We start from the raw sequence: 12,605 nt of genomic DNA on the forward strand, positions 1-12,605 counted from the left end.
AGTGCGCCGACTTGGTCAACCGGTCTACAACCACCCAAATAGCATCACTACCCCGCTGAGTCCTTGGAAGACCTACAACGAAGTCCATAGTGACATGCTCCCACTTCCACTCGGCAATAGGCAAGGGTTGCAACAAACCCGCTGGCCTCTGATGCTCGGCCATCACTTGCTGGCAAGTAAGGCACTTCAATACGAAAACGGCCACATCTCTCTTCATACCCCGCCACCAAAACTGGCGACCCAAATCCCGATACATCTTAGTACCCCCGGGATGCACCGCAAGACGTGAATGATGGAACTCTCGGAGTACTTCCTCTCGGCAAGACTCTGGCACAAACAAACGGTCTCGGTATCTCACACTCAGGTCGGGATACACCGTCAAACCCTTCTTAACTTTTCCACTGGAGATCTTCTCTCAGAAGGACTCTACCTTAAGGTCACCTCTCTGTGCCTCCAACACTCTAGTCACAAGTGTGGGCTGTACAACAATAGAAAACAAGGTCGTAGCCTCAATAGATTCGCCCAGTAGCAAATCAAACTCACCAAGTGCTCCCAACATCTCCCATTCCCGGATGGCTGTACAAGCTACATCACTAATGGATTTTCTACTAAGGGCATCGGCCACAACATTGGCCTTCCCCGGGTGATAGTGCAACTCAAAATCATAGTCCTCAATGAACTCCATCCATCTCCTCTGCCTCAGATTCAAGTCTCACTGTGTAAACAGATACCTTAAACTCTTGTGGTCCGAGAATACCTCGAACCTCTCACCATAAAGGTAGTGCCTCCAGATTTTCAAGGCAAAGATCACTGCTGCTAACTCTAGGTCGTGCGTAGGGTAATTCTTCTCGTGAATTTTCAACTGACGTGAGCCATAAGCTACCATGCTCCCCTCTTGCATCAACACACAGCCCAAACCCTCTCGTGAGGCATCACAATAAACCGCATAACCCAACCCTCTCTCCGGAATAATCAAAACCGGAGCGGTGGTCAATCTAACCTTCAACTCTTGGAACGACTTTTCACAAGTCTCACTCCATACAAACTTGACCCCTTTCCGCGTCAATCTAGTCAACGGCGAAGCTAGCCTGGAAAACTCCTTCACAAACCGACGGTAATACCCAGCTAATCCCAGAAAACTGCGAATCTCAAACACACTCTTAGGCTGTGCCCAATCTTGCACTGCCTCAACCTTGGATGTATCAACAGACACCCCTTCCCTGGATACCACATGGCCTAAGAATTTCACCTCTCCTAGCCAGAACTCACACTTCCCAAACTTGGCATACAGCCTATGGGCTCTAAGTAACTCAAGCACCACTCTCAAGTGTGCCTCGTGCTCCTCCTCTGAAGGCGAATAAACAAGAATGTCGTCCACGAAAACGACTACAAATTGATCCAAGAATTCCCGGAAGATCCGGTTCATCAAGTCCATAAAGACTGCCGGTGCATTAGTAAGCCCGAATGGCATCACCAGAAACTCATAGTGGCCATACCGCGTACGGAATGCCATCTTAGGAATATCCTCCTCCCTAACTCTCAACTGGTGGTAACCCGACCTCAAGTCTATCTTAGAGAAACAACGGGAACCCTTCAACTGGTCAAACAGATCATCTATACGGGGCATAGGGTACTTATTCTTGACCGTAGCCCGATTCAACTTCCGGTAGTCTATACACAATCTCAAGGCACCATATTTCGTTTTAGCAAAGAGGGCCGGTGCTCCCCACGGTGAAACACTAGGGCGAACGAAACCCTTATCTAGCAATTCCTGGAGCTGAATCTTCAACTCACTCAACTCGGCTGGGGCAAAACGATAAGGTGCCATAGAAATCGGCGCTATGCCGGGCACTAAATCAATAGAGAACTCTATCTCACGATGAGGTGGCAAACTAACAAGGTCCTCGGGAAAGACATCCGAATACTCACAAACCACCCTTGGCAATACATTCTAGGTCTCATCACACTCACCACTCTCAAAGCTAGCAAGTAGACCACTAAGGTCACTTCGCCCTCGCGAATCATACTCCGGTGGTAAAACACAACCAACCCGGTCCCCCAAGAAATGGAACCACTCCCCGCTCAAGGTACATAACGTGACCCTCTGGCGGTAGCAATCGATAACGGCCCGGTATGACGATAGCCAGTCCATACCCAAAATAACATCAAAGCCCTTCATGGGCATGACCACAAATGGAAAAGGAAGCCTATGGTCGGCGACCTCTATATCACAACCTCTAACACCCTGTTTCAAGATCAGTTCACCCCCAAGAGGTGACACCACACAAATAGGAGATGCTAACTGTGCCAACTCCAATTCCAAAACAGATGCAAATGCAGCAGATACAAAAGAATGAGATGCACCCGTGTCAATCAACATACTAGCAACCGAGTTGCAAAACAGAAAAGTACCTCTCACTACTGATGGAGCCGGTACTAAATCCTGCGAGGTAACAGCATACACGCGCCCTGTAGGCCCCTGATCTACCTGCTCACCTCTCGGAGCAAAAGACTGCTGCACAGACTGGGATGACGAAGCTCCCGGATTGGCCCTCGAGGCCTGCACAGACTGAGCTGGCTGATAACTCTGCGTCTGTCTAGAACCAGACGCTCCTGAAGTTGCACCCAACTGCGGGCAATACCTCTTCAGGTGCCCAGGCTGACCACACTGATAGCAAGACAAAGGCTGGCCTCTACCCTGACTCTGGTCCTGAGGTCTAGCTGATAAAGAAGCAGCTTGCTGACCCCCTCCCTTCTGCGGGCAAACCGAAACTTTGTGACCCAGCTGGCCACACTTGTAACAGGCAAAATCCCCCTGACTCCCTCTTCCAGAGCTCGCACTCGGCACTGGAAAGGTCGATCTAGCTAAACCGCCCTGAGACTGCTGAGGGTTAGAACCCCTCTGTCTCCTGCCATCACCCTGACCATCTTGGCTCCTCTTGGAGCCTCTCTGCCCCTCATCCTCCTCCTGCATCATGAGCTCCATATGAGCTGCAGCATCTACTAAGTGTCTATACTCTCGGATGTAGGACCTACCAACTCTCAGCTTGAGGCCCCGCCTCAACTTCCGCTCAAACTCATAGCAACGGCGTTCCTCAGATGCCACCAACTCTGGTGCAAACCTGGACAAACTAGTGAAAGTGGCCTCAAACTCTGCCACGGACATGCCCTGCTGATTAAGCCAGCTAAACTGATCCCTCAGCTTCTCCCTAGCCACTGCAGATAAGAACCTCTCCTGGAAAGCATTTACAAACGCCTCCCATGTACCACCAACACGAGCCTTCTCGTACTTCCACCATTGACCCGCATCTCCCTTCAGCTGGAAGGATGCCAAGGTCACTTTCAGTGCCCCGTCCTCAATGCCAAGCATCTCGAACGTCTTACTCATTTGTTCCAACCACTCGTCAGCCTTCAGTGGCTCCTTTGGATCCCCAACAAACTCGTCCGGGTTAGACCGGAAGAACTCCCTCTTCAAGAAGGAAAGCCCTGCCTCAGCTGCCTGATTCCCAGCCCGAAGAATACCCAAAGCCCCTGCTATCTCTCGTGCCAAGGCACTCATAGCCTGCTGGCCCGCTGGCTCGGCCACGTTGGCCTGACCAACACCCTTCTGCACTACCGGAACCTTCTCCGGTAAAGGCATCTCCTGCCTACCATGCCTGCCACACCTACCGCGTCCTCGTCCTGACATCCTAATAAAGGTAACCAAGACTATTAGCACATTCATAAATGTGCCGAAGCTATACACTCGCGTCCTAGTGCATGGACAATTGTAATTCATTCCACGTAAGCATATAAACACATAAGCACTTACGAATTTTAATTTCCGAATAATGATAGTCCCGAGGCGTTACTAGAGTTCCGGTTAGAAACAGCATTGATCAAGTGCTTTTCCAACAAGACTCCCAGAAACCCAAGGATCCAATCAGCATCCTAGAAACTACATCCCATACACACATAGTCACATAAGCATGTTATCAATTAAGCACATAGCATATGACACCACATCTAAGTCTCTATCAAGCGAGACAAACCCATTGTGATCCTAATCACTTCCCACGTACCCAAAGTATTTGAACCCGGTACGCTCTGATACCAAGTTGTAACGCCCTCAAAATAATAACATAAAATCCATCAATATAGACATGCATTAATTTACAAAGTTCCACATTCTTCCATTCTTCAGAGTTTCATTACAAAAAGTATTACATGTTAAGGACAAAAGCAAATGCCCTAAAGGCTTACAACTTTCCAAGTTAACACTTGGTTACAACAAAAGAGTGCTAACTCATTTACACATTAAGCCCTTGGCTTGAATTTACATGTAATACATCAAAAAAAAAAAAAAGACAACAAAAGTGTGTGCACCTCTAGCCTCCCAAGCTACGTCCTTGGAGGTGGCATGCTACCTGTACCTGAAAATGATATTCCCATATAGGGTGAGCCACAGCCCAGTAGAAATATACTAAACCAAATATGAACAATGACTAAAAGATTAGCAGTTGATAGATGGCCAACACAGATACTTTCCCTTATCACACTTTACGGTTTCATGACATACAAGTCCATATTACAGTCCATTTTCCAATTCCTTTCAATTCTCAATTTACAACCATGGCTCAGAACCTGGCCAAACAACTCATATGAGACAGTAACTCATATCTAACACTTCCCATTTCATAATAGATAAGCATACTAGCTATATCACACAACAACAGATAAGCATACAAGCTATATCATCACTTCCACAGATATGCACATGAGCACTATCACACTTCCAATGACAAGCATATGAGCTCTGTCAACACATTACTAGATAAGCATATGAGCTCTATCTACGGAGTCCATTCCCTATCTCCTCCCAACAACATCCAGTTTAGAGGTCCATCCCCTATCTTCCCCTAAACCGCGGAGTACATCCCCTATCTCCTCCAACACAACACAATGCATATAAACAACAATTATACACATCATCACACAATACATAAATTTAATGTATTCTTTCAATCGTCAATCTCAATGACACATTCCAGTGATTAGTTTCAGTTTGCCTAATCATCATGCATTGTCTACAACAATCAAGACTATCCTCCACTGATAGCCCAAAGCAGTTATTTCTATACAGAAAATAAATGCAACAATGGATATATATTCAACATTCCAACTAGGTGAGTGATAAGTAATCTAACTACACCCTTTCATCCCATAACTTCCCAAATTAATTCCCCATTTCTCATAATTAATTATGCAAATTAATTAACCAATGTAATTAGGACATTTTTCATAATTTACATTACAACCCTTAGGTTCCATTTTCATTAATGTTTCAACATTAATTCCACTTTCTCATGCCAAACATGCATTTAGGTCTTATATAAATAAAGACCCCAACTTTTGTAAAATTTACACAAAGGCCCCAAACTTTCACAAAATTACCAAACCTTCCCCAACATCTCAAAATACTAAAATTTAAAGACAAAGCTCATAGTAAGGAGTAGGTTATCCCTACCTCGAAGTTAGAGCTCGGATGGAGAAGAGACCAAAGCCAAAGTGCTCCAAAGACCAAAATTTTCAGATCAAAACGACGCCCTCGACGATCAACACAACTTTTACAAAGGCCGAAGAGAAGGAAGACACTCTAACTAGATCAAACCCTAGAGAGAAGGGAGTATCTAGAGAGAGAGGCTCTCAAAAAAGGTTCTTAGAAAAAGTAGGAGAGAGAAAGAAAAGCAAAAAGTGATTTGAAATCACCCAACGGATAACTCATATACGTATGACCCGCTCGAGCGGAGAACACGACGCTCGAGCGCCAAGAACAAAACTCTGGACACGCTCGAGCGCAATAAGGCCCGCTCGAGCGCCAAAACACAAGAATAAAGCACTTCCGCTCGAGCGCGAAAACCAGTCCGCTCGAGCGCAGATTTCCCCCTCCTAGAACTTATACTCTGGAAGTACTACCCGCTCGAGCGCCACCCGACCCGCTCGAGCGCCACCGCTCGAGCGTAAACAAACCCGCTCGAGCGTAAAAATCACATCTGTAGAAGTTTTGCAGAGACAGGAAATACTGAAGGAGTGTAATCCCCGCTCGAGCGCCAGAACACCCGCTCAAGTGCTAGACTAGAAACCAAACTCCGCTCGAGCGCAGAATGACTCGCTCGAGCATAACACCAAAAACCTGGGCAACAAGGATAAAGACCAAGGCTTAACCGACCTGTTCAACACTAGCCCATAAACATCCTAAAACTCAATCAAATGGAATTAAAGGACGACAACAAGATAGATACCACTACCAACTTCACGGAACCGAGTCCGGAATACAACAGAACAGTAAAGGGATAACCGGGATCGCTATACGGTGGATTCCGCGGAATTTGGGCTTGAAGCTTTGGTGGATTCTGGAGTGGCTCATCGTCATGGATTCGACATCGGCATTGTGGATTCAACGTTGGGCAAGACGATTCCAAGGTAATGACAGTGGTGAAAGAGGCATATAGGGGTCGATTCAATTCAGGCATGGATTCGCTAGATAATTGAGAGTGCACTTGTATAATTACTTTTGTCTTCTTAATGGATTGTTTTGTGGCTTTTGCCTGTGATTTTTTTATCACAATTGGAGGCGCTCCAATTGTGATTTTTTCACATTAAAATTGTTGTGTTGATTTGTCTTGATTATTTGATTGAGATTGTTATTTACTGCTTAAAATTGGTACACAATCACAAATCAATATCTAGGGGATTTTTAGATTTTTCAGTTTGTCTTAAAGTATTCTTTCATATCATTTATTGAGAGATAAATATTTTATTATCTTTTAAAAAGATACAGAAATTTGATATGTTTCACTGATTGAACTAATAACAATCAAGTTTGAACATCAACTCAGCTTGCTCCAGGAGCAAATAATAAATTTTCGTTGTTGTGGTGGTTGGATTTGGTCACTTAAGGCCACATTTGGGTTTGATTTCAATTTTTAGGATTTAATTTTTTGAAAATTAAATTTTTTTATTTTTCGTATTTTTTATTTTTAGTAAATATTTTTTTAATTTTAAGTAATTTTTTTACTTTTTTAGATGTACCTTACTTATATATATCTACAAAATAAAATATTTGTAAAAAAATATTTTAAAAAATTAATAATTATACAAGAATACAAAAATGTACTGAATTTTCATTTTTTTTTTTTGTATTTTTGAAATTTAGTGAATTTTTTAAAGATTTTTTCACAAATATTATACTTTTTAAGTGTATTTATGTTAGGTATATCTAAAAATTAAAAAATTACTTAAAATATTTTAAAGAATCAATAAAAATTAAAAAAATACGAAAAATAAATTTTTAAATTTTTTTAAAAAGTAAATCCTGAAAAATGAAACTGAACAATAACATTGGATGAATATAAGTTAAACCCAATAATATTCTTTATTGCGTTTATTTCTCTATTTCTCTTCTATAATGAGAGTTGGACTGTTTGTTGTTTGGTGGTTGGACTTGGTAACTCAAGTTTTTTTCTTCTTTTTTTTTTTTTTTCTTTTGATCAAGGATAAATTACAAATACATCCCTTGAGATTTGATTAAAATATGAATCGCCTCTTATGATTTTGAAAGTTACATTCCATCCCCTGAGGATTCTAATTTCATAACAAATCGCCAATTTTATTAATAAATCATCAAGTCAATTAACAGTTTTTATTGATATTAGAAATATGTTTCAATTAATAATTTAGGTAATTTTATTATTGTATAGGAGAGCAATTATGAATTTCATTTTTTTAGTTAATTCTGTTAAATAAAAAATACTAACAATGAGGTATTTATAATTTTTCAAATTACAGTGGGCAATCTGTACTTTAAGCAAATTGCAGGGGGTGTATTTGTAATTTTCCTTTTGATCAAAAAAAAAAAAAAGATACTATAAGATATCATCATTGCATCTAGGAGCTCAGTCCGAGTGCCTTCATTTACACACCACCTTTCATCTCAAGGCACACAATTAATTAGTTTATTTTTTATTACAATATTAACCTAATATAAAATGACCACAAAGGACAAAGGGTTATGATACACATCTTACGTAAAATTACCATAAAGGACAATAATGACTACAATACACACCTCTCTTCTCAAACATTACTTATGTATCTTCTCTCTCAAGAATCCAAAAACTCTAAAACAAAAACCAAAAACCTTTAAAGAAACAACCAAAAATATACATATTATTGAATATTTTGATTAGACTGAATGATGGATGCATCTGGCAATATTGGTTTGGAACAATGGCGTAAGGAAAATATTAGTTTTTCATTATTTTTTTTTTTCGTGTACTTGCTAAGTGATAAACCGTTTGTATTCGTTTGGATACCCAGATTCGAACAATGTACTGATGTTCGACTATCCACAACCGAACAAGTTCTAATTGTTCAATTTTCTAGTGTCGAACACAGTCCACATATTCAGTTAATAAGTTCTGCACTTATAGCATTTGTTCGGTTTTCAATAGTCGGACTTTTGAATTTAGCTTGACTCTGTATTTCCGAACACTTATATCAATTTTTTTTTTTGGTTTTTCAAAAGTTGTGCATCCATGGAATGCAAATAACAATGATCACCACCGGCGTCTTGGATGAAACAGATAGTGGAGGGGGTCGTGAATCAAAGGAGAATGTAGTGAAGTCGTTTTCAGTACGAATGGAGACCGATTTAGACTGGTTCAGAGTAAGTAAGGGTAGAAATGGAAGATCGTAGGTGGGATGTGTGAGTAAGGGTAAAGATAAAAGATTGTGGTGTGTATTGAGCAAATTTCTTATTTATCAAATTACTAAAAGTGTGCCTTGAGTAATGGTGTATCTTGAGATGAAATGTGGTGTGTAAATAGAGGCACCCCTGAGGCCTAGGTAATGCAAGTATTATTGAACTTGATTTCTCTTCTATAATGAGAGTTGGATTGTTTGCTGTTGTGATGGTTGGACTTGGGCACTCAAGTATCATTGGACTTTAATTGGTCATTAAATATAGGAGAATTTATTAAGAATTTCACTTTAAAATATTTATATTTTAATTAGTTCATAATATATATTATAATAGATCTTATTATTTGAATATTTAATCTATCAAATTCTAATTATTATATCTAATGTATTTTATAGATAATTTTATTTTTATAAATATTTCTTCAACCCTTAGCAATTTAGTGTGCACTATTTTGAATTATTTTATACTTTATATATTAAACTTTAAAAATTTATAAATTTTTTTTGTAAATATTTTTTTATGAAATTTATATTTTTAAAACCTAATTAACGAGATCTATCAAATAAATCTCACTTCAATATGTAATTTTATAAAATATAAATAAATAAATTTGACAATGTGAATGTTCACATTACGAAACATTCACATTGTAATATGAATATTAATGCGCACTTCACCCTATTATTATTTGGGGTATTTTTTTTAAGGTCCCTGATATTATGATTTTATAGTAGAAAGGACATCAAATATTTTCATGATGTCTAAGGTCCCTCAACATCAATCCAGAGAAAATTGGTCCAGAGAAAATTGATCCAGAGAAAATTCAAGTCAGAGAAAATTGGTCCAGAGAAATTCGGGAAGAATTTCTCTGGACTCTGAACTTTCCTAAACTTCCCACTGTAAATTTCTCTGTCCTTTTTTTTTTTTGAACATAAGAATTCCCCTACCTCAACTCACTTCCTTGCTTCTCAAAGGTGAAGAAGAAAGGCAACAATACAATATTATATACATACTTTCTATTATCAGAAGAATTCCCATTGAAGATGGAACTTCATTTACTGTGAACAGCCGAATCCAGACCAGGTATCTCACACCCTAGATTCCCAACATCGAAGACTTCAGGTGGAAGAGCTGAAAAACCTTCCTCCATTAAAGATGGAACTTCATCAGGAGAAGAAACTGGTAGAGATACCAATCCTTGCTCAAGCTGGTCCATGCATATGTATATATTTTTCAAATCCAACACTGCAGAGAGAGAGAGAATTGATCAGAAGCTTGCTGCCATGCTTGCGTGTGGTGTTGAGGTTGGTGTTGAACTGAATTTTCTCTGGGTTGAAACCAGAGAAATTCTCTGGATCAACCCAGAGAAATTCCTGGGCGGACTCTTTTCTTGAATCACTGACCAACAACATAACTAGACCAGTACCATGGAAATCCTTTAAAACTAATCCTTTAGAAGTTGAGAGCAAAGCCCTTGTTGCAGTGAAGGAAAATTCTAGAACTCAAATCCAGAGAAAATCCCCCCCAAACCCAGAGAAATTCACTCAAACTCAGAGAAAATCTCACTCTAACCCAGAGAAAATTGCCAAATCCAGAGAAAATTGCCAAATCCAGAGAAATTCAACACTGTCAGCACACAATTAATTTGGTTTGTAGGAAATATTATATTCAACACTGTTAGCACATTTATCTGGATTCAGAGAAATTTTGAACTTGAAAGTAATAAAAAAAGGTGCAAGTAATAAAAAAAAAAAAGGTGCTAAATTCAACTTGAAAGCATTATACTGACAAATGTTAGCAAGTTCCAGAAACATTGTGCCTTTGGACTTTCCTACATACTTTACTTGGGAACAATCAGATTTGGTTAATTTTATCCTTTCATTGATGTTAGCCGAAGACCAAATTGCAACCAATTCACCATGACTTCACAATGTGAAAATCCAGACTTACATATTGACAGTACAAGCTTCCTTAGAGTACAAACTTGATTAAACAAATGTATGATCCTGTTAAGTCACCCACTTCTCTCAAAACAAACATATGTTTTAAAGAATTCATTGGACAAAATCTGTTTTCAAGTGGAGTTTGTGTCAGTTTCCTCTGCTGCTATTAGAGTTCGCATCTTCTCTCTTCTTCACAACAAAATTCAAACACATCATCATCAGAAACAAAGACCGCCAAGCTCGAATGCCTCGCCGGAGTCTCAGCGAATGTTTCTAGGGTTCCGGTGTACCTCCTGTTGGCAGCAGCGGCAGAGTTGATAATCAACTCCTTTGCTCAAAGCAAGCAATTGCATGGCTTCGAAAGAGCGAGAATTGCGAACGAAGCATGTGGCTCGTAAGCCCTAGACGAAAGACAACAATGCAGGTGGGTGGGTTTATAGATCCATGAAATCAGGTTGAGAGATCTAGAAAGTACAGAGAAAAAACAAAAAAAAAAAAGGAAGAGAAAGAGATTGGAAGGTTCTGCTAGAGAGAGAAGAATCAGGCAATGAGGTTTTGAGGAAGAGGATCAAACCCAGTCAAATTTCTCTGATATATGTTTAGGGACCTTAGACATCAAAAAATAATTTTGTGGATCTTTTCCATTACGAAAAGTGGGAGAGGGACCTTAGACCAATTTTTCCTTATTATTATTAGGGGTATTTTAATTATCACTCATAGGACTTATTAGAATATAATAAAATAATTTAGACTAATTGGAACATAAGTAGGTGTATGAATAAATGCCCCTTAAATATAATGTTCCTTGTATTTGTAATTATTCTCTCACTGATTGACAAAATATATATATATATATATATATATATATATATATATATATACAATTGTGAAATTAATCAAATATAGAAATACTTAATATTGTGAATTTAATACTTTTCTCTTTTTTCTTAAACGAAATTAGAAGATTGAATTTTATATATAACAAGTCTAAGCGATGATTGTAGCAAAACTTTGCCAAGTCAAATTTAGATTCCAGTCCAAGTAATGGGTAATTGTGGTGACAATTATTTTATGTTTCTTTTATTTCTTATTTGAATTAACTATTCAAATTTCCCTTAAAGTTTCTAACAAATATGCGAATCTCATTTTTAATTTTTGAAATTACATTAATCATGTTTTTTTTAAATGGCAATACAGACCTCTCTTGCTTTAATTGTTAATATACAGAAAGCTCTTATGATAACTTGGCCCATGACCATGTTAACATTTACAATGAAATGACAAAAATATTCTCAAATTAAAAAAAAAAGGTCAAACAGCTAAAAGGTATTTATTTTTTAAAATTTTTGTAACCAAATAGTCCCAACCCAAATATACCCTTAAACCTATACATGTAGCCAAAGATTCCAATAACTTACCCCTTACCATATGAATATCAAAGAAATGGGTCCGATATGAGACACAAATGTCTCAACTATAACTTCAAAAATGTATTCCTTTAGATTTTTCATAGCAGAACTACTACAGGGTCTAAATATGCAACGGCTCAAATGGCTCAAAAGTGGTTTCCCTCCGAAAATTTGATGTACATGGAGCTCACGTGTTCTGGAAAGCAAACAAATGAAACAAAAAATATAAATAAGAGAGGAGAGAAGAGAGAGAGAGAGGTTGCGAACCAAACTACGGGACTTCATGACGACGAGAGAGACGACCACGACGACCACCGACCTGGTGTTCACCGACAACCGTCGCTAACCACCATCCACCACTGTTCGGAATCTCCATGCTGAATGTCGTAAACATTTTTTATCTGTGCATCTTAGGTAAGTTTTTTTTTTTCTGTGATGCATTTGTGAGAGAGGTGTAAGAGGCAATTTATTTGATCTGTGTCTGTTAAAAAAAAAAAATTGGCTGTTCTG

This window comes from Camellia sinensis, chromosome 15 (genome assembly GCF_055761805.1).
Source record: "Camellia sinensis isolate YWXY chromosome 15, ASM5576180v1, whole genome shotgun sequence".
Classification (NCBI taxonomy): domain Eukaryota; kingdom Viridiplantae; phylum Streptophyta; class Magnoliopsida; order Ericales; family Theaceae; genus Camellia; species Camellia sinensis.